We start from the raw sequence: 23,684 nt of genomic DNA, 5'->3' as shown, positions 1-23,684 counted from the left end.
AAACCTTTTTTGTCAATTTGTGTCACTCAAAGGCAACTGAATGTGACACCAGAAGCAATTAGAATATTATTGTTTCCATTCTCAATGACTGGAGAAGCTCAGACTTGGCTCAATTCGCTCCCCATAAACTCCATCACCACTTGGGAGGAATCAGTCAAGCAGTTTTTGAACAAGTTCTACCCACCCAATAAGGTTGTCAAGTAAGTTGATGAGGTATTGAGCTTCAGGCAGAAACCAGCTGAAACACTACAAGAAACATGGGAGAGGTTCAAAGGGATGCTGGTTAAGTGTCCACATCATGGCATTCCAGATCAGATATTGGGACAAAGGTTTTACATGCGATTGGCAGATAGCTTGAAGGACAACGTTGATGCTTCAGCGGGTAGAGCATTTTTTAGCAAATCAATTAGAGAGTGTAAGGTCATGCTAGATAAAATGGCACAAAACTCATTATGGATGATAAGAGACACTACAATAACCCTTGTAGTTCACTCAGTAGCCTTGGACCCAAACAACTTCATAGCTGAGAATATGGCTGCTCTGATGACGCAAATGAGTATCCTCACCAAGCAGATTGATGAATCAGGCTAGAAGAAGGTACACATAGTTGACACGATTAATGTGGACATATGTACATCATGCATTAAACAACCATATGTGTGCTCGCGGAGTGGTGAATGTGACAATCAGAACTATAAGGAAAATATGAACTATGTGGGTAACGATGGAGGCCAGAAACAAGGTGGTCAGACTTGGGGACAACAGAATTAACACTATAGGCCAGCACAACAGCAGTACAATAATAATAATAATAATAATAATCATGGAGCTGCACAACCACAAGGTCAAGTTGTGCCTTATCAAAGGCAACAAGGGTACAATTAGCAGAATCAACAACCTCAACAGCAACAGATAGTGTGACAAGATGATGGGTTGTTTGAAATTAAAGGAATGTTGCAATAACTCATTGGGTCCAGCGAAAAAATGGAAGAAAAGGTCCACCAAATTCAAGAAAAGTTAGTATCACACGACTTAACTATCAAGGGCATTAAGATTCAAATAGGGCAAATATTTATGGCCCTTAACAATCGTCCTTAAGGTACATTACCGGCGGACACACATGTCAATCTGAAAGATCAGGGCCCAAAGCAACTTATGGTGGTGAGTCTAAGAAATGATAGATATCTTGATCTAGAGCAAGAAATTGCTCGCGAAAGCTGACCAACTGAGATATTTGTGCCAATGCCAATTGAGGTAGACGATTCAACAGGGTAATAGAGGTAACAATATAACATGCATAAAAGGAAACAAGCAAAGAAAAAGAGCTTCCATAGAAGATTGATAAAATGCAAGATAAGGCAGTAGGAAAAGTTCTCGAGCAGGATATAACTCAAGTCATAGGAAGAAAGCGACCTCCAGCACCCTTCCCGCAAAGGTTGGCTAAATATCAGAAGGATGAGCAGTACAAAAGATTCATGAAAATGTTGAAGCAAATTCAGGTTAACATTCCTCTAATTGATGCTTTGAGGGAGATGCCTGGTTGTGTAAAAATGATGAAGGACTTGATGTCACGCAAGTTTGACCTTCAAGACTTGGCAACTGTGACATTGACTCAGATATGTAGTGATGTTGTGACAAGAAGTATAGCTGAGAAGCTACTCGGCCTTTGAAGCTTCACAATTCCATGCACCATAGGTAGCTATGCATTCGCCAAGTGTGATTTGGGGGCGATCATAAATCTGATTCCATTGGCTATCTATAAAAAGCTAGGCATTGGAAGAGTAAGGCCCACATCCATGTTACTACAACTAGCTAACCGAACGGTGAAAAAACCATCAGGTATACTTGACGATGTACTTGTGCAAGTTGAAAAGTTTGTGTTTCCGAAAGATTTTGTTATTCTGGACTGCCAGGTTGATGAGGAGATTCCCATAATTTTGGGAAGGCCATTCTTGGAGACAAGAAGAGCTCTTGATTGTGAAATTGGGGAGCTGAAAATGAGGCTAAATAACGAAGAAATAACATTTAATGTGCAAAAGTATATGTTGCGACCTAGTTAGTTTGCAAATTGCTCTTCGATAAAAGTTGTGGATGTGATCATGGAGGAAGATGATGAGGCACTTAATGCAAAATACCCTATTATGGCTTGCCTCATGAACTTAGAAGAGGTAAATGGTGAGGACTTGGCGGGGTAGGTGTTGGCTCTGTAAGGCCAAAGGTACTGGAAAAGAGAGCTTGAATTCGAGTCTTTACACTTAGAAGAAAGAAAAACTCTTCCAGTTAAGCCATCGATCAAAGAGCCACCACAGTTGGAACTGAAACAACTACCATCTCACCTCAGGTATGCTTTCTTAGGACCTAACTTGACTTTACCTATTATTTTCTCATACAATTTGTTAGATATGCAGGCAGAACAACTTTTACAAGTGTTAATAGTATGGAAAACTGCAATTGCTTAGACCATTGCAGATATTAAAGGTATCACTCCGGCCTTCTATATGCATAAGATTCTACTGGAAGATGGGAACAAACCTTCTAGAGAACATCAGAGAAGGTTGAACCCAACATGAAAAAAGTCGTGAAGAAGGAAGTTATCAAGTGGTTAGATGTGGGAATCATTTTCCCATCTCCGACAACAATTGGGTTAGCCCGGTTTAGTGTGTGCCAAAGAAGGGTGGAATGACTGTGGTGCAAAACGAGAACAACGAGTTGATCTCAACAAGAACAGTCACGGGATGGTGAATTTGTATGGACTACAGAAGATTGAACAAGGCCACCCGAAAATACCATTTCCCCTACCGTTCATTGATCAGATGCTACATAGATTGGCAGAAAGGTCCCAATTTTGCTTTTTAGATAGATATTCGGGGTATAATCAGATCTCTATTGCCCTAGAGGATAGATGGAAAATATCATTAACCTGTCCATTTGGCATCTACGCTTTCCATAGAATGTCGTTTGGCATATGCAATGCACCCGCCACATTCCAAAGGTGCATGATGGACATCTTCACAGATATGGTAGAGAACATAATGGAAGTCTTCATCGAAAATTTCTCAGTGGTGGGAAGCTCATTCGATGACTGTCTTAGGAATGTGAAAAGAGTGTTGAAGAGATGTATGGAGACTAATATGGTGCTAAACTGGAAAAGTGTCATTTTATGGTACAAGAATGTAGTCTTGGGACACCTAGTGTCAAATAAGGGGATTAAGGTGGACCTTGTTAAGGTTGATGTAATAGAGGAGTTGCCACCACCCACTTCGGCCAAGGCAATAAGACGTTTCCTTGGCCACGCAGGTTTCTACAGGCAGTTTATAAAAGATTTTTCCAAGATTGCTAACCCTTTTGTGTAAATTGCTTGAAAAAGATCACCCCTTTGTGTTTTTAATGATTGCAGAGTAGCTTTTGAGGAATTGAAGAAGAGGCTGGTGTTTGCACCTATCATAGTTTCACCATACTATGAGCAACCATTTGAGCCGATGTGCGATGCAAGCGATTATGTTGTGGGAGCAGTGTCGAGGCAGCGAAAGGAGAAGGTCATGCACCCAATATACTATGCAAGTAGAACTATGAGTGGTGCCCAACTAAACTACACAGTGACCGAGAAAGATATGCTAGCAGTGGTGTTCGCATTTGACAAATTCAGGTAATATCTTATAGGCTCAAAAGTAATTATTTATACTGACCATGCTGCCCTCAGATACCTAATTGGGAAGAAGGATTCAAAGTCGTGCCTGATTCAATGGGTATTTCTACTACAAGAATTTGACCTGGAAATCTATGACCGAAAGGGAATGGAGAACCAAGTGGCGGATCACTTGTCTGGTTGGAAGGAGCAGAGAAGAAGGTTGAGGTAGAAAAGATCGTGGAAACTTTCCCGGATGAACAATTGTTGGCCAAAAGTCTTGAGGTAGCGCTATGGTATGCAGATATTACAAACTACCTAGCGAATGGTATTATCCCCCATGACTGTCACACCTCCTTTTTACTACCCCCGAAAGGGTATAAGGGAGTTTTTTCCAATTTAAGTGACAATCGAAACAGGGTTATTTATATTAAAATTAGAGTCACTGCTTGGGATAATTTATGGTGTCCCAAGTCACCAGTTAAAATCCCGAATCGAGGAAGTTGACTCTATTTACGGTCTGCGAACATAGAAATCCGGGTAAGGAATTTTGTTAACCCGGGAGAAGGTGTTAGGCATTCCCGGGTTTCGTGGTTCTAGCACGGTCACTTTGATCATACTTGGCTTAATCAAATTGTCTAATTACTTATTTTAGAACCTATGTGCATTTGCCTCTTTTAATTAAGAAATTATCTTAATTAAGAAATTATCTTAAAACAGGTCACGTGCACGTGTATCCATTTGTTTGGCGCGTCAAAAATCAAGTCACACGAACGTGTTCACAATTAATAACACTTTATTATTATTAATAAAGTTTGGCCAAAGTTGCGCGAACGCATACTCCGGTTTTGTTTGTTTTTTAGAACCGTACTTATGTCACACGAACGTGTACACAACTAAGATGGTGGATTAAACGTGCCTAAAACTCCGAATATCATTTTAATGTCTAAGTTATAAAATTAACACGAGGGCCATAGGAATTCAATTATGGATGGCATGCCTCAGCCTAAAGAACTACATTAATAACAATTTTATTATTATTGAGAAAGTTTGGCTGAAGTTGCGCCAACGCATACTCCGATTTATTTTTTTAGAAATGAAATCATAATTATGTTACGCGACCGTATACATAATCACGATAATAGGCTAAGTCGCGCCTAAAGCAAGCTACGATGTTCATAAGTGATTATTTCCTAAGTATGCTCCTAACGACCCGAATAATTAAAAGAGAAACAACACGAAATTAACATAATCTTTCTTAGGCTCGAAATCCCTTCTCATTATTAACCGACCCCCAAAAATCTTGTTTTAAGCCAACAAATACACAACCTAACTTACAAAATCTCTTAATCCATCACTTTTTAGTTAAATGGTCGTTCAACAAACCAAATCAATAAGAGGTAATTAAATTGTCCAAATGAAAATTGGAAATGGACTGAGTCACTAACATATGCCAAGAAATTTAACTACAACATGATATGAATCCATTTACCATTATTGAAATACTTCGACCCAACAAATATAACCAGACTATGTAATGATTAGTCTTATTTAAAAACCAACCAATTTGTTCAGCCTCATTCACATAATGCGCCATTAATTCAATGATCTAACTGAGAAGATGGTCTTAATTAAATATCAAGATAGTTTTGCAAATGAAGGAATTTAAGTACATCATGGACAAAGAATTACACATAGAAAAATAATCACAGTGCATTCATTCCCACCAAAACTGTTCATAGGCTTCACATAAGAAAAATTAAAGTAGGGTAAGAAATGGACCTCAAATGAACAAATAGTTGCCTTAAAAAATTATTACCAAAAAGTAGAACAATGAATATTCTCATCTGGAAACGACCAAATACCAGCAAACAGACATTCGAACCATGAGCGAAACTAACGAAATGATGCTCTTGTCGGACCCGAACTCGAACCGACGACTGACCTAAACCTCGAACCTCAGTTTCTGTTCCGTACTCTGTTGTTATTTGCCTGAAGAGCCGGACAAGGAAGGGGATTGTTCAGAGGTTAAGGGAGAGAGAACGGGAGGTCCTTTGGCAGATTGTGAATTTTTTTGGTGGAGTGTCGTGTGTTGCAGCTGTTGGTGTTGGCGAAGGGTTGCTGGGCGTTTTCCGGCGAGGGGTCGCTGGTGGCGTCATGTGTCTGGTTTCTGACGGAGGTGGAGCTGTGGATGCTTTTTGGTAGGTTTCTTAGGTTTTGGCTCTTGTTGTTTTGCTTTGTGAAGAAGATGTCCAGTTGCTCTGTTTGCGTTTATGGCTATTGTTGCAGCTTCTAAGGTTGCTGGTCATTTTTTATTATGAAGCCATGGCCAAAGGTTGCTTCTTCTATAAAGAAGACCAGACGATCGGATGGAGGGGTGGGTCCAATTCTTTTATGAAAACGGCGTTGCCTTGTTTTTAGTGTATAGGTCTTGTATCTGATAGCTTAGGTCAAAAACTCATGATTAGTATATTAGGGGTCTAGGTATTTGTAGGGTTTTTTATGTTAAGGGATATGGGCCTAGGAATTATAGGCTTGGGTTTATGTTTGTGTACACCATAAACCAGATATACCATGCTTGTGACTTCAGTCATGTCTTGAGCAGCTCACATCTTTCATCAACTTTTGCATTTGGATTCACTTTTTGCCTTTCTTTTTTTTATTCTAGATTGTGACTAATTTCCGTTGATCATCTCGGACTGTTGACTCACATTCTTGTCGCGAGCTTCTTTTGTTGCTAACTTGAATTGCATTCTGAAGTGAATTCCCTTATTCTCCAGGTGGTGCCTGATTGCCAATATTTGAACTGTATTCCCTTGCTTTCCAGGTGGGTGCCTGATTGCCAAAATTTTAAGCTGTATTCCCTTGCTCTCTAGGTGGGCGCCTGATTGCCAAAACTTTAACTGTATTCCCTTGCTCTCCGGGTGGGCGCCTGATTGCCAAAACTTGAACTGTATTCCTTTGCTCTCCAGGTAGGCCCCTGATTGCCAAAACTTTAACTGCATTCCCTTGCTCTCCAGGTGGGTGCCTGATTGCCAAAACTTCAACTGCATTCCCTTGCTCTCCAGGTGGGCGCCCGATTGCCAAAACTTGAACTGTATTTGCTTGCTCTCCAGGTGGGCGCCTGATTGCCAAAACTTCAACTGAATTCCCTTGCTCTCCGGGTTGGCGCCTGATTGCCAAAACTTGAACTGTATTCCCTTGCTCTCCAGGTGGGCGCATGATTGCCAAAACTTGAACTGTATTCCCTTGCTCTCCAGGTGGGTGACTGATTGCTGAACTTGAACTGTTTTTCCTTGATACTTGAACTGCTTCTCCTTGTTCTCCAGGTGGGTGCCTAATTTCCAACACTTGCACTGTTTTTCCTTGAGACTTGAATTGCTTCTCCTTGTTCTCCAGGTGGGTGCCTGATTTCCAACACTTGCACTGCTTTTCCCTCGAAACTTGACTTGTTTTCCCTTGTTCTCTAGGTGGGCTCCTGATTACTGAACTTGAACCGTCTTCCTTTGAACATTGTTGTTTTCCCTTTATTCTCCAGGTGGGTGCTTGATTGCAGAACTTGACCTGCTTTTCCATGAAACTCGAATCATTTTCCCTTGTTTTTCAGGTGGGCGCTTGATTGCTGAACTTATACTGTTTTCCTTTGTAACTTGAGTTCTTCTCCCTTGTTCTCCAGGTGGGCGCCTGATTGCTGAACTTGACCCATCTCCTCTTGTTACTTGAAATTGTTTTCCCTTGAAGCTTGAACCATTTTCCTTTTTTCTCCAGGTGGGCGCCTGATTGCTGAGCTTGACCCGCTTTCCTTTGAACTTGTGCCGTCTTTCCTTGTTCTCTAGGTGGGCACCTGATTGCAACAAAATAGACAAAACAAAAGAAATTTTTCTGCCCCAGTTTGATATTGGGAACATCTGTGCGTGTTAACTGAATCATGTTACCCAAAATCTCTAAGAATTTAAAATCTAACTCCCATTATCCAGGAGGGTCTTGAAAATTAAATCTTAACTTAAGAGTGAAAACTTGAACGCTAAATTCTATTTCCTAACAGTAAAACTTATGCTAAATCTCATTATCTATGAAGGTCCTAAAAGTTAAAATTAAATCCCATTATCTAGGAAGGTCCTGACAACTTAAAACTACATCCCATTATCCAGAAGGGTCCTGAACACTTAAAACTAAATCCCGTTATCCAAGAGGGTCCTGAAAAGTCGAGAATGAACTTAATTGAGCCATGGTTTCTTCCTGGAGGATATCTGCAGAACGAACAAAATTCCTTGCCCCTGAACCATGCCTTTCCTCATGAAAGGTTCCTGCAAATCAAACAAATTTTCTTTCCCCTTCTCAAACCGCCTTTGTGTTGACAAAATTTGGGCACTACACTTGAAAAAAATTCAAACTTCCAAGCTTTGATTTGGACACAATTTTTGTCCTTGTTTCAAACAAAGAAAACTTGTGAGTTTATAGATATGGTGGTTGGTTTGTGGCCTTGACTTTGAGGGCGATTGCTCCTTCACTTCCCATGATAACTTCGATTTCAACTCAAAAGACCTTGCCTGTTTATTAACTGACCACTTTCTCTGTCATCCTTATCACAGAAAATACCTATGATTCGTTCAACCCAAGCCCCTTATCTGTTGCATTGTGCTCATAAATCGACATACACTGACTCCTTGTGTTTCACATGAATCCCAAAGCACATGAATTGCCACCCACTCAGTGCGCATGTTGTTCTTTCCTGACTTAAACCACTGGCCTTGGACTTGAGGTCTATTGCTCCTTTACTTGCCATGATAACTTTGATTTCCGCTTGGAAGACTTTGCTTGTCATTGGTTAACCACTTTCTCTGTCAACCTTATCATGGAAAATACCTTTGATCCGTTCACCCAACATCCTCGATCTGTTGCATTGTGCTCATAAATTGACACATACCAAAAATTTGTATTTCACATGAATCCCAAAGCACGTTGATTGCTACCAACTCAGTGCACATGCTATTCTTTCCTGACTTATGCCACTTTGGTGTGCTAGCTAGATCCCGTTTTGTGCAATTAGAAAGCTGGTGAAAAATTTTGAAGTCATTTCTCACTTGTTCTGACCAAACAGACTCAGGAAGAGGAAGTAAAAAAAAGAATAGAGTAAAGGACAATGAAAAAAAATGATTCCTAACAAGAAAACTACAAAGTAGTAACTTATCAGATGTGGATACCAATTCTAATGACCATGACATACACCTGTGGCCTAATCTGTCAAGCAAGTATAATGTTCAACTCTTGTTGTACCTATTCGCCGTGAAACTGGGTTTCAATGCTCCGATTATTCTATCTGACTCACGATCCTTGTTCGACTTGTAGTGCCCGAAGGGTTTTCACCATAAAGCCTCTCTTTTTATGGTGCCTATGAAGGTTTTCACCAATAAGACTCTCTCATTTTGTTCTTTTCTTCTTATTTCCTCTGATTCTGCAGATGACAAGACATTAACCATGGTAAAAACATCATATACCCTTGGCATGTCTAAACTTAGCACTCTTAAAGATTATTCGGGAGGTCTTTTTTGGACTTTAATGTGGCTTTTGGACAGGGTTAGAAAGAAAAGATATCATAAAGGCTCAAAATAACTAAGACAACGGGGTTAATTTATTTACAACTTTTGGAATCCATTCTAAAAACTTTGCTCCAATTTCTAGAACAAGGGAATTTGATTCTCTTTTTTCTTTTTCTTTTTCTTTTTACTAAGAAAGCCTACCCCACTCTCGACTTCGTGGGATTATGAAATATTTTGTTTGGTATGACCGAACCGTAAGGCTGCCTACGTATCTTGTGGTGACAAGAATCAGGTCAAACGTAGTTCACATGAATACTTTTTGTTACTACTTTCCTTTTTCTTTTTCTTTCTTTCTTTTTCCATGTAGGAATAATAGGTCCTATTCTTTTTTGTTGACCCTCATTTCAATTGATTGGATGCTTGAGCACTCAGAGATTTTTGTGAGTTCCTCGTATATAATAAAGTATCTTCCGCCCCCTTCCACAACTATTTAGATTTCCTATCGGGCTCTCCATCCTTTTTTATCTTTTTCCCCCTTTTTTCTTTTTCCTTTTTTCCTTTTTTTATCTCTACTTTTTTTTGAATTTTCCTTTTAGGAATGAAATTTCTGGAATAAACCTATGGGGACATGAACTTTTTTTTCTTTTTCGTATGACTTTAACTTGATTCCAAAAGAGGGGAGGTCAAAGAAATCAGTACAAGCTCAAAAGGGTATCGAATGGTATAAGTGTTTGGGATAACTGAAAGAGGGCCTCCGAATCTCTAATAACACCAAGTATAACACATGCAACTTGAAAATGAAAAATGAAGATCATGCGTAGCATTTCTTTTGCAGCATCGGCATTGGTATCACTGATATGCCTTCCACTTTACAGTGCCTTGTCAGGTAGAAAAATCTCGTTGGGTGATTCCCTCTTCACAATGGATATCTTCCGTCAATTCGGAGAAAAACTTTCTTGACTTTATCTTGTAACTTGAGATGCGCTTGAACTCAAAGTTGTTTGCTTCAAATTGTCCGGGATGCACTCTCCTTTAATAAATTCTTGTCACCCTATTAACTTCACAAATTCTTTGGCCCAGTTTCACACAGTTCGGGCTTCAAATGATCTCGAAATGTCCAAATATGTACTTATTTCCCTCAAATGTTCATCTTTAAAACTTGTTTCATTGCTTCTTGATTAAACTAACTTTTGAGACCAGGCCTAGAATTATGTGTGCGTGTCATGTCACTAGAGCCAGCATGAAAAGAACTATAAAAGGAGAAGAGAACTAAACAAAAAATGTCTAGAAATAACAGAAGACAGGAAATTGCATTAGACAGACGGTGAAACAGTTTGAACAACAAGACAAGCAAAATAAACTGGGGTACAACAATGGAACAAACATAGATAACACTAAATGAATTACTACGACTAAAGGAACTAGGCAAAATAAAAGGATAGGAGGGTTCGAGTCACAAGACAATATCCGGATTTCAACCCTAAAATAACCCGGATAATAGAAATGACAACAAAATGAAACACCAAGACTTCTCCTTGGCTACCCAAGAAAGTAGCGTCTTTCCAATTACCAAGCTCGGTATCCTAGACACTGAGTTCCGCATCAACATTACTAAAACCTTCACAAGTCTCCATCACATTAACCTTAGCAAAATTGCTTTTGGGTCCCTTTTGCCAACTCTTTCTTAAGATCAACTTTTGAAACCGAGATTGGTAGCGCTAAAAACTTTGCAGCAAGTGGCCTTCCAAGGAACTCAGAAGAGTTTTCATATTCATTTTCAACACAAATCCTGCCCACCTTATGCGTCTCATTATGAATAGGTAATGGACTTTGGCTAGTATCTGCTGTATCTGGATTTTGCACGGTAATGTCACCTGCATCAACAAGCTTCTAGACTATTTTTTTCAGATTCCAACACTTTTCTATGTTGTGCCCCGGGGCATTAGAGAAATATGCGCACCTTTAAAAATAATCAAAATTCTTTGGAAGGGGTTCGGCATTTTTATCTGAATCGGCTTCAACATGCCCAATTGCCTCAATCTTTAGAACGAACTGGCATATGATTCTCCAATAGGAGTGAAAGACTTTCCTCTTTGTTGTTGCCTTCTCATTTTGAACTCCGGCCTGGGTTGGAACCTCTTTCGGGTGGGTGGTTTATATGCTTGAGGAGGCGGATAAGATATTTGTAGAGGTGGTGCAGTCCATTGCGAGTCTCGTGGGTGTAGAGCATATGCCGGTGCATTGTAGATAGAGTGTTAGTAATGCAAGGTATGACCTTGGGGATTTTGTGGAGGAAAGTAGCATTGGTGGGGATTATCTGGAGTACGAGGATATTCATGAGGTCGGAATTGAGGCTGAAAGCATTTAGCAGGAATGCCCACTGGATCCTATCGTTGGTGGGGCTTAGCAACATCTTTTCTACTAATCTAAGAACTGACCCGAGCAACTTGTTCGTTCCATCTGAACCAAAATTCCCTAAAACTTTCCTTGGGTTTCTTTCCCATCTGAGATAGGGATGAGAGATCTGGGACAATGTCTATATTGTGCTAAAACTATCGCACAAAATCTTGAGCCATGTCATCCCATGTATGCCACTTACCGACATCTTGACGAGTATGCCATTCCAAAGCTGCCCCAGTTAGGCTCTCACTGAAATATGCCATCAGCAACTCATCTTTCCTGTCAACACTTCTCATTCTACTACAATAGCCCCTCAGATGGGCTACTGGATCTCCACGCCTAGCATACAAATTAAACTTTGGCATCTTAAACCCTTTCAGCTTTCTGGATATCTCGTCTTGCTCCACTGTCTTAGCAGGCTTTGCAGTCTCATCGGAGGCTCAAAATGAGGAGCGTAAGAGTATGGACTCGAGACCTTGAAAATTGGTTTTGGAGCACAGTGTTGAGCATCAGGGATTTTGAACACAGTCTCGCTAGAGGATCGAGGAAAGGTAGCAGGTGGATGAGCTACAAGAACATGAGTGGTCAAAGGTGCGGGATATGAGGTGGTTCTGGGGGGTGGAGTGTGAAAAGGTTGTGGGGAGATATCCTGGACTTGTGACAGTGGCGGAATGGTGACAAGGCTTTCAGTGTAGTTAGTGGGAACTGATGGTGGAGGACGCTCACTAATCCAGGCTTGGTATATTTCAGCCATCTGTCTTTTCAACCTTAAGACCTCTTCTTTCAACTCAGATTCTGATTCAACAATTCCCTTAAACGGATCAACAACACTTGTGTCCAAGTCTTTGCCAGCCATGACTACCTTGCTCTTTGACCTTGTGTTGTATGGATGAGTTACCTTAAGAACCACAAACCAACCACCCTTCTGCTTAATGAAAATAACAAAAAGGAACAAAATGGGGTCATCCTGTTAGCATTAAGGCATTTAATAGCTAAAAATATCACATTGCGTGCAATGCACCTAACAACAGTTAACGGTTCTATAATGACTTCGAGGGTCACCAGATCACTTGGCATCATCCCAATTTTGTTCATTTCAATCTTCCCTTTTCTTTCCTTTTTAGCATTTCTTGGCTTGCTCATTTTCCTTCCTCTTTTTTTCTTTCTGATTATCGCTCTTTTCTTTTCTCTCATTTCTCACGTCCCGCAACTTTATCCTCTCCTTTTCCTTTTCCCTTTTTTTTTTCCTTTTTCCCCTTTTATATGATTCGATCGAACCCTATGTAGGTTGCCTACGTATCATGATGCCGCATGAATCAGATCTTTGCGTAATTCGGGAAGATCGGGAATAAAGTAAACAAACCAACGTTCTCATTTTTTTCTTTTTTTTCTTTTTTTTTACCTTAATGACTACTCTGATGAGAAAAAGAAGCAAATCATTTTTTTGATTTAATGTTCTATAACATATTCTAAACTCAAGCTTAACGAGGATATTTTTTCCTTTTTCTTTTTGAAACAAACACTCTATGAGAAATTATTAAGGAAGAAACTCTAAAAGAGAAAAATATTTTTTGATTTTTTTTAGGAAAGAAATCTAAACAATAAACCAAAGAAAAGTATTTTGAATTTTCATTTGATATCCCTGAAGAAAAATTTCAAAACAAGTAATGAAAAAGATAAAAAAATATTTTTGGATTTCAATTTGATTACCTAAGGGAGAAACTCTGAAAATAAACCAAAGATAAAGTATGCCGTTTTTCTTTCTTCTATGTACAATATCCTAAAGCTCTAGTGAAAATAAAAAGAAAATATTTTTTTGTGTTTTTTATATATTTCCTACTGGAGAACCTTAAGAGAAAATATTTTTGGATTTTTGGAATTAATACCTTAAAGAACACTTTTAAAGAAGTACTAAAAGAAAATTCTTTTTTTGTTTGAATTTTTAGTCTTAATATAACAAAGGAAATATAAAAGCAATTTTTATTTTGAGTTCTAGATATTAATTTGCTAAGGAAAACCACAAAAGATGTTTTTTTAATTTCTAAAGTTAGTATTCTAAAGAAAATATCTAACAAAAATATAAAATCGCAAAATCTCTTCTTTTTTTTTGGATTTTGATTTATAACGCAACTTTTTTCCCCAATACAAAATAGGAAATACAATAACAAAAGACTCGACATTACTGTACAAAACTAGAAAGTAAAAGACAACATAAAAAGAAAACCCCAAAACATAAAAAAAGAAAAGAATATCTCCTTTTAATCCACTCCTGAATGAGCGATACTGACTAAATGATCCTGGGGCTTTTTCATGCTCAAACTCCGGTAACTAGATCTATACCTATATGAAAAAATTCGGACCAAATAAAGTTAAAGACCTGGAACGCTATGTGAGACAATAACTCTTCCTGTTGGACATATGCAAGACATGATTGTGATTATTTTGCAAAATGGCTTATTTGGCCAAAAGTTAGCTAGAAAAAAAAAATATGGCTAAGACCCTGCAAAGCCAAGAACCTAAGATTTACTAGGAAGACCGGACCCTATGTGAGTTGCCTACATATCCCGCCCCGAGAGACGAGAATCAGGTTCGTGTAGTTCGAGCAGATTGGATACGAGCGAGAATTTAAAAAAAAAACAACTAATTTGGAGAAAATATGTTTTTTTGTCCTTTTTTTTGAAAAATGACGAAACATGTAAACTCTTTTTTGATTTTCTTTATCCTTTTTTTTTTAATTTTTTTTTTGGAAAATAATTGGAAAGTGCAATTTGTTTTTTGGATTTTTCATGTTTTTTGTCTTTTTTCTTTAAAAAAATGTGAAAGAAAAACTTTACTGGGCCCTACTTACTTTATTTTTTACACTTCACCCTCTTTTCTTTCTCATTCTTCTCTTTTTTTTTCTTTGAACTCAACTATCATTGGTCCGCCAAATGACCCGTTTACCTTTGAAGCAATGCAACATGTAGCACATATGATGCATCAATACGGTCTGTTATTTTGGGTACACCTGTCTTAGATGGATCCAACCCCTGTGTTGAGTCCCCAAAGTCAAATGCATGTGATGCAAACAAACGTTCCTAATCTAGCATGAGGTTATGTTATTCTAAGTTTAGACCTGGGGTTGTGTTCTAGACCTGGCTTACCCGAGCGGACAACTCGAGCCGAAGAAGGAGCAATGTACCGGGAGCACTGAAGTCTACCCGGGCTTGTTGCTAGACCAGCTCCGTTCTTATTTGGTATAATTTCTACAGAAAAAGTAGGCCACACGAACGTGTGCACCATTTTTAGAAGACTCAGAGGGGTGGCGTAAGAAGACAGTTAGATACAATTCAAATAATATCAAAACTGTAAATAGACAACAATTAGCACAAAAGTTCACAAAATACAGTAATATTAACAATAAATAAAGCCAAGTAAAATCATATTAACAAGCTCGAATTCTTGAACCCTGAACCAGAGATTCTGGGTTCTTGTCCCGAGCAGAGTCACCAGAGCTGTCACGCCTCCTTTTTACTATCCCCGAAAGGGTATAAGGGAGTTTTTCCCAATTTAAGTGACAATCAAAATGAGATTATTTATATTAAAATTATAGTCACCACATGGGATAATTTATGGTGCCCCAAGTCACCGGTTAAAATCCCGAATCGAGGAAGTTGACTCTATTTACGGTTTGCGAACACAGAAATCCGGGTAAGGAATTCTGTTAACCTGGGAGAAAGTGTTAGGCATTCACGAGTTCCGTGGTTCTAGCACGGTCGCTTTGATCATACTTGGCTTAATCAAATTGTCTAATTACTTATTTTAGAACCTATGTGCATTTGCCTCTTTTAATTAAAAAATTATCTTAAAACAGGTCACATGCACATGTACCCATTTGTTTGGCATGTCAAAAATCACGTCACACGAATTTGTCTACAATTAATAATGCTTTATTATTATTAAGAAAGTTTGGCCAAAGTTGCGCGAACGCATACTTCGGTTTTGTTTTTTTTTAAACCATACTTATGTCACGCGAACGTGTACACAACTACGATGGTGGATTAAACATGCCTAATACTCTGAATACCATTTTAATTTCTAAGTTATAGAATTAACACAAGGGCCATAGGAATTCAATTATAGATGGCACGCCTCAGCCTAAAGAACTACATTAATAACAATTTTATTATTATTGAGAAAGTTTGGTTGAAGTTGCGTGAACGCATACTCCAATTTGTTTTTTTAAGAAATGAAATCATAATTATGTTACGCAAACGTATACATAATCATAATAATAGGCGAAGTCACACCTAAAGCAAGCTATGATGTTCATAAGTGATTATTTCCTAAGTATGCTCCTAACGACCCGAATAATTAAAAGAGAAACAACACGAAATTAACACAATCTTTCTTAGGCTTGAAATCCCTTCTCATCCCAAAAATCTTATTTAAAGCCAAAAAATACACGGCCTAACTTACAAAATCTCTTAATCCATCACTTTTCAGTTCAATGGTCGTTCAGCAAACCAAATCAATAAGAGGTAATTAAATTGTCCAGATGAAAATTGGAAATGGACTAAGTCACTAACAAATGTCAAGAAATTTAACTACAATATGATATGAATCCATTTACCATTATTGAAATACTTCGACCCAACAAATATAAACAGACTATGTAATGATTAGTCTTCTTTTAAAACCAACCAATTTGTTCAGCCCCCATTCACATAATGCGCCATTAATTCAATGATCTAACTCAGAAGATGGTCTCAATTAAAAATCAAGAAATTTTAGCAAATGAAGGAATTTAAGTACATCATGGACAAAGAATTACATATAGAAAAATAATCACAGTGCATTAATTTCCACTAAAGCTGTTCATAGGCATCACATAAGAAAAATTAAAGTAGGGTAAGAAATGGACCTCAAATGAACAAATAGTTGCCTTCAAAAATTATTACCAAAAAAGTTGAACAATGAATATTCTCATCTGGAAACGACCAAAGACCAACAAACAGACTTTCGAACCATGAGCGGAACTAACGAATGGACGCTCTCGTTGGACCCGAACTCGAACCGGCGACTTACCTAAACTTATATTTGAGTGTGTGGACTACTTTCTCTCTTTGGTTTGTTGGTTATAGTACATTATTTTGCAAAAGATTGGTAAAGGCTTTGGTTTTGGAGTTGGCACAAGAAGCGAGTCTTAGTTTGGAATGTATTAGAATCAAATTTTGAGGCTAGGATGTTAGAGAGAGTCACACAATTATTTTATTAGTCTTGGCATGACGTAAAGCGTAAGGAAAAGTACGAATAGTGCTTATGCTAGGTTATAAGCGTTGGTATAAACCAATGTCATTGGCGTGAGGCTTGAGTAGGTTTGGAAATTCTTTTCTTGCCTATGTGCTTAATTTTTTTCGCTCGAGGACGAGCAACACTTTATGTGTGGGGTGGTGATAAATGGCCAAAGTGCATGATTTTGAGTGTATTTTTATCTTATTTGTCGTGTGAGTTGCACGAGATTTCATGATATTTGAATTGAATTATAGTCATTATGTATTTATTGTTTGTAGGAGTGAGCTTGAATGATAATGGAGCAAAAGATATCAAATTATTGCAAAAAGAAGAAAAAAGAAAGGATTGGGAGCTTGTCTATTCCCGTGCGTGGCACGAAAACGGACGCGAACAAGGAGAAAAGTGAAGGCATAAAGCGGCAAACTGAAGCAAAGGCACGGATCGCTTCGCGAGATGGAAGATTTTAAAAAGCTGAATCCACGTCCATGGGCGCGCGACACGCGAAGGTAGACGCGGATTCCAACTTTTCCCATCCGAAGTGGGTTTGAAAAGTTCTGCCCCTTAGCAACCCTAAGTGATATAAATACATCAAAGAATTATTTTTTACGGGTTATACCAATATCTTTGAAGGCAAGAACAAGCAAGGAGCAAGATAGAAGATTCAGAAACGAGTTTTTATCTTTCTTCTTCCCTTTTCTATTATTGGTGATGAATTCTTATATTGTAGTTGTGAAAACAATTATGAGTAGCTAAACTTTTTATTCTAGGGTTTGATGGAACCTCTTGGAGAATGAATTTTTGTTGCATTTAATATAAGTTTGTCATTAGATTTTCTTTACTTGTTCAACTACATGATTATTGTGGTTGATTGAAGGGACCTCAATTGACTATGCCTATTTAGTGTGTATTACTTGAAAAATGGTACATATTTAGGTAGTTATTGAACAACATCACTCCTAACATATATGAGGGATTAATACTGTAGCACCCCATACTTTTAGGCTACAATTCATCTTAAGTGAATAAATGTAAGTCGGAGAGCTTAAGGATCTTTACAAAGATAATGATGGATTAAAACAAGTGTTAAGGAAGTATTGTGAGGGTTGGAGGTTAAACGAATCAAAGATGTTATAACCCATACTTTCAGGGTAAATTAGGAGTACTTAATATCCTAAGGAGGTCATATTTTAAGGTAATTGAATCATATGATATTTCTATGTTTAGTGTTTAAGCCAAACAAGTTGTAAAAGAAAACACGACAAAAGTTGTCGGAAGTTACATTAATAATTTGACCTAAATTTGGGTCTAATGTCACTGAGCTTTTCTCTAAGTATACTCTGAGTTACGGGGTGATATACTCATCAAATTGAATATCTGCGAGTCTACTTTCTAACTTAGTAAACCGTTTATTGATACGACGTCGGAATAGAGAGATATTCGCGTTTTTGCGAGACTGCGCAAGCAGCTTCCTTGGGACCCACAAAGTTGGTGGAAGCTTACCTTGTTATATAAAGTGATAACTTTCGTCTCGAAATATCATTTTCGACTAAATTAGACCTCCAAGCAGCTCTAAGCTCTCTCTAAACATATCCTAAAGATTGATACACAAATCCAAGGCCAAAACACCTAAGTTCTTCATCAAAAGTGTTGTAGAAGTGGTGGGGGTCACTTATATGATGTTGTTGATGAGTTGTGAGTTCTTTCAAGTTTAAGGAGAGTTGTTCTTGGAGTTTTTATTATTGATTAAAGGTAGTATCTTCTTATCCTACATGATTTTGATCATATCTAAGCCCTAGCTAAGTTGTTTAAAGCTAGAAGTTATGAGTTGACGTTCAAAAGACGTATAGAAGTTGTGATATCAAGTTGGAATATTTTGAGGTGTTTTTACGATGTTATTGAGGCTGGAGTTTATATATATATATATATATATATATATGTATATATGTGTGTGTGTGTTTGTGCATTTTGTGTGTTGTTGTTAATACATAACTTGAAGAGAAGAAGAAGAAGAAGAAGTGTAGATTAGTGTTTTGTTGGTAGTTAAGGACCGAGCTGGTCGCTCAATATATCATAAGATAGTTATTCCTAAGCTTACAGTGTCCCTATTGTTGTTGTTATATTGTATTGTTGGGAGGTTCTCATATTGTTGATGTAACGACTCGATTGGTCGTTTTGGGTATCTGCATTTCTCTTGGTGTTTTGAGGGCTCGAGTATCTCCTCATGATGTATTATGACTTGCGTAAATTATCGGTATTGGTTTTTGAGTTATCCTGAATCGATTTGGAAGAATGAACTTCAAGATTTGAGTACTAAGTTGGAAGAATTGACCAAGTTTGATGTTTTAGCATTTGACCTCGGAATGGAGTTTCGTCAGTTCCGTTAGCTCCGTTGGATGATTTTGGACTTAGGAGCGCATCTAGATTGTAATTTAGAGGTCTGTAGTGGAATTAGTCTTGAATTGGTAAAAGTTGAATTTTTGGAAACTTTGATCGGGTGTGGACTTTTTGATATCGGGGTTGGATTTTAATTTCGGAAGTTGGAATAGGTTTGTAATGTCAAATGTCACTTTTATGTGGAATTTGAGGTCAATCGGAGGTGATTTGATATGTTTCGGCATCGGCGGTGAAAGTTGAAGTTTCAAAGTTCATTGATTTCGACTTGAGGAATAATTCATCGTTTCGAGATTTTCATGTGTGATTTGAAGCTTCGGGTGGGTTCGTCTGGTCATATGGAACTTATCTGCAAAATTTGGCGCCATTCGGAGTTGATTTGATATGGTTTGGATGCTCGGTTGTGATTCTAGAAGTTCTTGAAGTTTAGTTTGATTTTCATGCGTTTTGGCATCCGATTCGTGGTTTTAGAAGTTATTTTGATGATTTGAGAGCTCGAACGAGTTCGTGTTGTGTTTTCATACTTGTCTGCACATTTGGTTTGTAGTTCCGAGAGCTCGGGTGAGTTTCGGAATGCTATTGCATAGTTTTTAATTTCTGATTCTAGTATCTTTGCATTTGCGATGTTTTGATCGCAAATGCGGCTATCGCATTTGCGAAAAAACCTCGCATTTGCAAAGCCTAGGCAACTGAGCAGCTTTTTGCATTTGTGATGATGCCATTTGCGAAGGCTGGTCTTCGCATTTGCGAAGTTTTTTCCGCAAATGCGATCTCAACAGAAATCCTCCATGTTCACAATTGCGATATATTTTTCGCAATTGCGGGGTCGCATTTGCGAACCCCCTGTCGCAAATGCGACATCTGCAACCTATTAAGTGTTGAGAATTCCGAGTTTTCGCTTCATTTTGTATATTTTTGAACCCTAGCTTCGAGGTGAGGCGATTTTGAGAGGGGATTTTCATACCAAATCATTGGGTAAGTATCTTTAATCAACTGCCAACTATATTTCATGATTTTATACAATATTTAACATCAAATTCATGGGAAAACTATGGAAAAAATTGGGGATTTTGTCAAAGTTTTGAAAAATGAAAAATTTGAGATTTGAGAGTCGAATAAGACTCGGATTTGAAAATAAAACACATATTTGGACTCGTGGGGCAATGGGTAGTCAAGATCTACCTTTGGACCCGGGTTCTGACCGGGCGGGCCCGGAGTTTAATTTTTGTTGACTTTTTAGAAATTTAATAAAAACCATAGCTTTATTAATTGAAATTGTTTTCTCTTGCATTGCGTGGTGTATTCAAGTCGTCATTGGCTAGATTGAGTCAAGCGGAGATGAATTCGTAGAGGAAAAGGCTAAATTGAGTGTTGGATTAGTCGATTGAGTTAGGCGTTTTGCCTAGCTTTGTTGAAGGAATTTTTCCTCATACTTGTCATTTGTATGCTACATGCGGGGGTGATACATATATGAGGTGACGAGTGTATATGTATGTGCCAAGGTTAATCATGCTCGGGGGGTGGATTATGTTATATTTGTGTTTGTAGAATTTTGGTGACATTCTGCTTAATGCCTTACTTGACTCTTAGATACTGAGGACACAAAATTAAATGATAGATATCCATACTTAGTTTGTTATAACTTGATCGACGAGATGAAAATTGTAAGAGTACATTGGCATGTCTTATTTGGTCATCTCTATGTGAAATCATTACTACATTACTACAACCAATGTTCTTGAGATGCTAGACTCTATACTTGTATTGTGGATCATTTATGAGATTCATTGAAGTATTTGAATAATACGGTTCTTGAGGGTTGTTGAACCATTGTTGACTTGGAAAGTTGTGATTTGGAATGTGATTGGATTATCCGTTTAAGCACTCTCCGTGATGTTATTTATGCTTCCTGCCTTGTTTGTCATTTATTTACATATGCTTGGTAAGGAAGAGTGTAAAGCACGAAGGGTGATGCCGTGCCATTTTATATTCATTATCATGTGAGGAAGAGTGTAAAGCACGAAGGGTGGTGCCGTGCCATTTCATTTATATTGTTATGTTTGTATGTTATGGTGAGGTCATGACATGAAGGGTGTTTCCGTGCAGGTGAGGACGAGGGACATGCATTATGATGTGATGTCTGTTTCTCGTGTATAAGGTTGTACCCTTATCTTGAGCTGTTGTTATTGTATTTACATATTTGGAGTGACTTGTTGTTATTGTCCTGTACTTGACCGTTATCACAATTGTTGTTGTACTGTCCATGTTTTTTACTTGCTTAACTTGCAATTACCATGTCTATTCCTGCTTTTATAATTATACTCATGTTGTATCTATTTTGTTGCATTTTAGTATAAGCCTTCCACCATGCTAGCCATTCATGCCCTTACTTGTTAACTTGTAAAGAACATGTGTTTTCTTCTTAATTGTTATATTTTTACTAAGGCCTCCAATATGCTAGTTAATTGAAGTTGATATCTCATGTTTTCCAATTGATGTTGTTACTCATGTGCTTTCCGTTTAGTCCTTTACTATGACCCACATGTGTATCCTTGTCCATTGATGTTACTTGCGTATCTCCTACTTCGTAATTCCTATTATTGTGTTTTTGTGATTTGGTTGGCTCTATTATACGATCATTTGGGAAAGATGAGTTGAACGCACGAAGGGTGTTGCCGTGCTAATGGAATTGTTACATAAATTTATTTATACATGGTGAGGATGAGATAAAAGCACGAAGGGTATTACCGTACCATGTGATTTGACATTTTAGACATATATCTCATACCGGGAAAGACCATAAATATTCTATTGTGGTTCTCTTTAGTAATTATTGACTGTCTCACCGGGTTGCGTATGGTATTTTTATCTGTTATACTTTGAACTGCTTTACTGTTAACCTAATGTACAAGTTATTGTAATAAGTATCTTTTAACTAAAATCCTTGTCACTACTTCGACGAGGTTAGACAAAATACTTACCAGTACATGGGGTCGATTGTATTGATATTGCACTTCTACACGTTCCGTGCAGACTTTGGAGCGGAGTTACTGGTGACATCGGGTGCTGATTCGGAAGATGTTCGTGCGTTTGGATATAGATGACACGTGTCCTTGGTAGTTTAGAGTTTTTCTAATATGTTTATGTAAACTTCAAACAGAACGTGTATTTATTTGTATCAGTTTTGAAATTCCAAATCTTACAATCTCGTGATTCGTACTACCAGGTCTTGGTAAACTTGTAAAGGTTCAGTTAGTCATTCTTTATTTTCTTATTATCTCAGTCGTATTGTGTTTTTTTATGTTAGTTGGCTTACCTAGCGGGTTGAGTTAGGTGTCATCACAACTTGTGGTTTTTAGATCGTGACAATTAAGGTGCTGGATATATAGGTTAAGGGTGGCCTGTTATTGTTGATGTTGTGACCTCGAGGGAGGCGAAAGAAATGGGGGAGATGCTGTCCGATTTGCTGTAGAAAAGGTTTTGCGTGGTAGCTAGTTGATGTGTTACTACTGTTGATAGTAGTGTTATTTTCATTGGTGTAGATTATATTTAAGAGGAGACTTTCCCATCATCTTCATCGAAGGATCGACTTAAAGGTATGTAAGGCTTTCCCTTTCTTCTTATAGCGTGATTCCGTAGTGATGTCACCCTTATAAGATGTTCAAGGGGACGGGTCCTAACGTATGTTCTATTTTGACGGATTAAAAGCCTCTAATAGTTCAAAAGTGAATATAGATAAAAAATGAGTTACTCGTAGTTGTAATCCACAAATAATTCCAAGAAATAAGTAGAGACCTCAAGGAACTTATGTTGAGTCTACGGTGAGAAGTATAACCTTCATTTAATGGTAAATTATAAATAGCTCGTGAGTAGAAATTACAAATAAAGCCTATGATCTTATGAAATGGACGAAGTAGTTTTCATTGGTTAGTGAAGGTAGCTACAGAAGATCCCTAATACTATTAAGAGAGAGAGAGAGAGAGAGAGAGAGAGAGAGAGATGTAAATTAAGAGATGTGATAAGTTTCTTAACAAGAACCTCCCCGTAAATTTAAAGGTTGTGAATAAGCAAACTAACAAATGAAGAATAGATATTATGTATAAGAACGTAAGGTGACATAAGTTATGAAACGTATTATACTACCTAACTAGAATAATCCTGCGCATGCGGAAATAGTAATGATATTCCATTCATTAAAGGAAGTAGAGATTGAGTTAATGAATGCGAGGAGTCGCCTGAACCAATATGAAATACGAGCCCTTCAATGTACCAAATGAATTTATAAAAGTAAGATTATACGAATCTCGAAAGCCTTGTACTAGTATATTACAACAGATGTGTAAATCAGAGAGTAGCTATGAGTTTCCTTAGAGCTAATGAGTACGTATTACAAGTTGCCAAATACAAATTGAGAGTTACCGAAAGTACTAGAAGAAGTTATACATTATAGACAC

The 23,684-nt window shown here is 37.9% G+C and overlaps 1 non-coding gene across 1 annotated transcript; it reads right to left on the bottom strand.

Annotated features, from left to right (window-relative positions):
- Positions 1-202: 202 nt before the first annotated feature.
- LOC138880545 (small nucleolar RNA R71) lies at positions 203-305 on the bottom strand. Its single transcript, XR_011403279.1, has one exon. It is a non-coding gene; the product is annotated as a small nucleolar RNA R71 (small nucleolar RNA).
- Between the last annotated feature and the right edge of the window lie 23,379 nt (positions 306-23,684).

The sequence above is a fragment of the Nicotiana sylvestris genome, chromosome 10 (genome assembly GCF_000393655.2).
Source record: "Nicotiana sylvestris chromosome 10, ASM39365v2, whole genome shotgun sequence".
Lineage (NCBI taxonomy): Eukaryota > Viridiplantae > Streptophyta > Magnoliopsida > Solanales > Solanaceae > Nicotiana > Nicotiana sylvestris.
The sequence above is the reverse complement of the archived record's forward strand: the minus strand, read 5'-3'. Positions and strand labels throughout refer to the sequence as shown.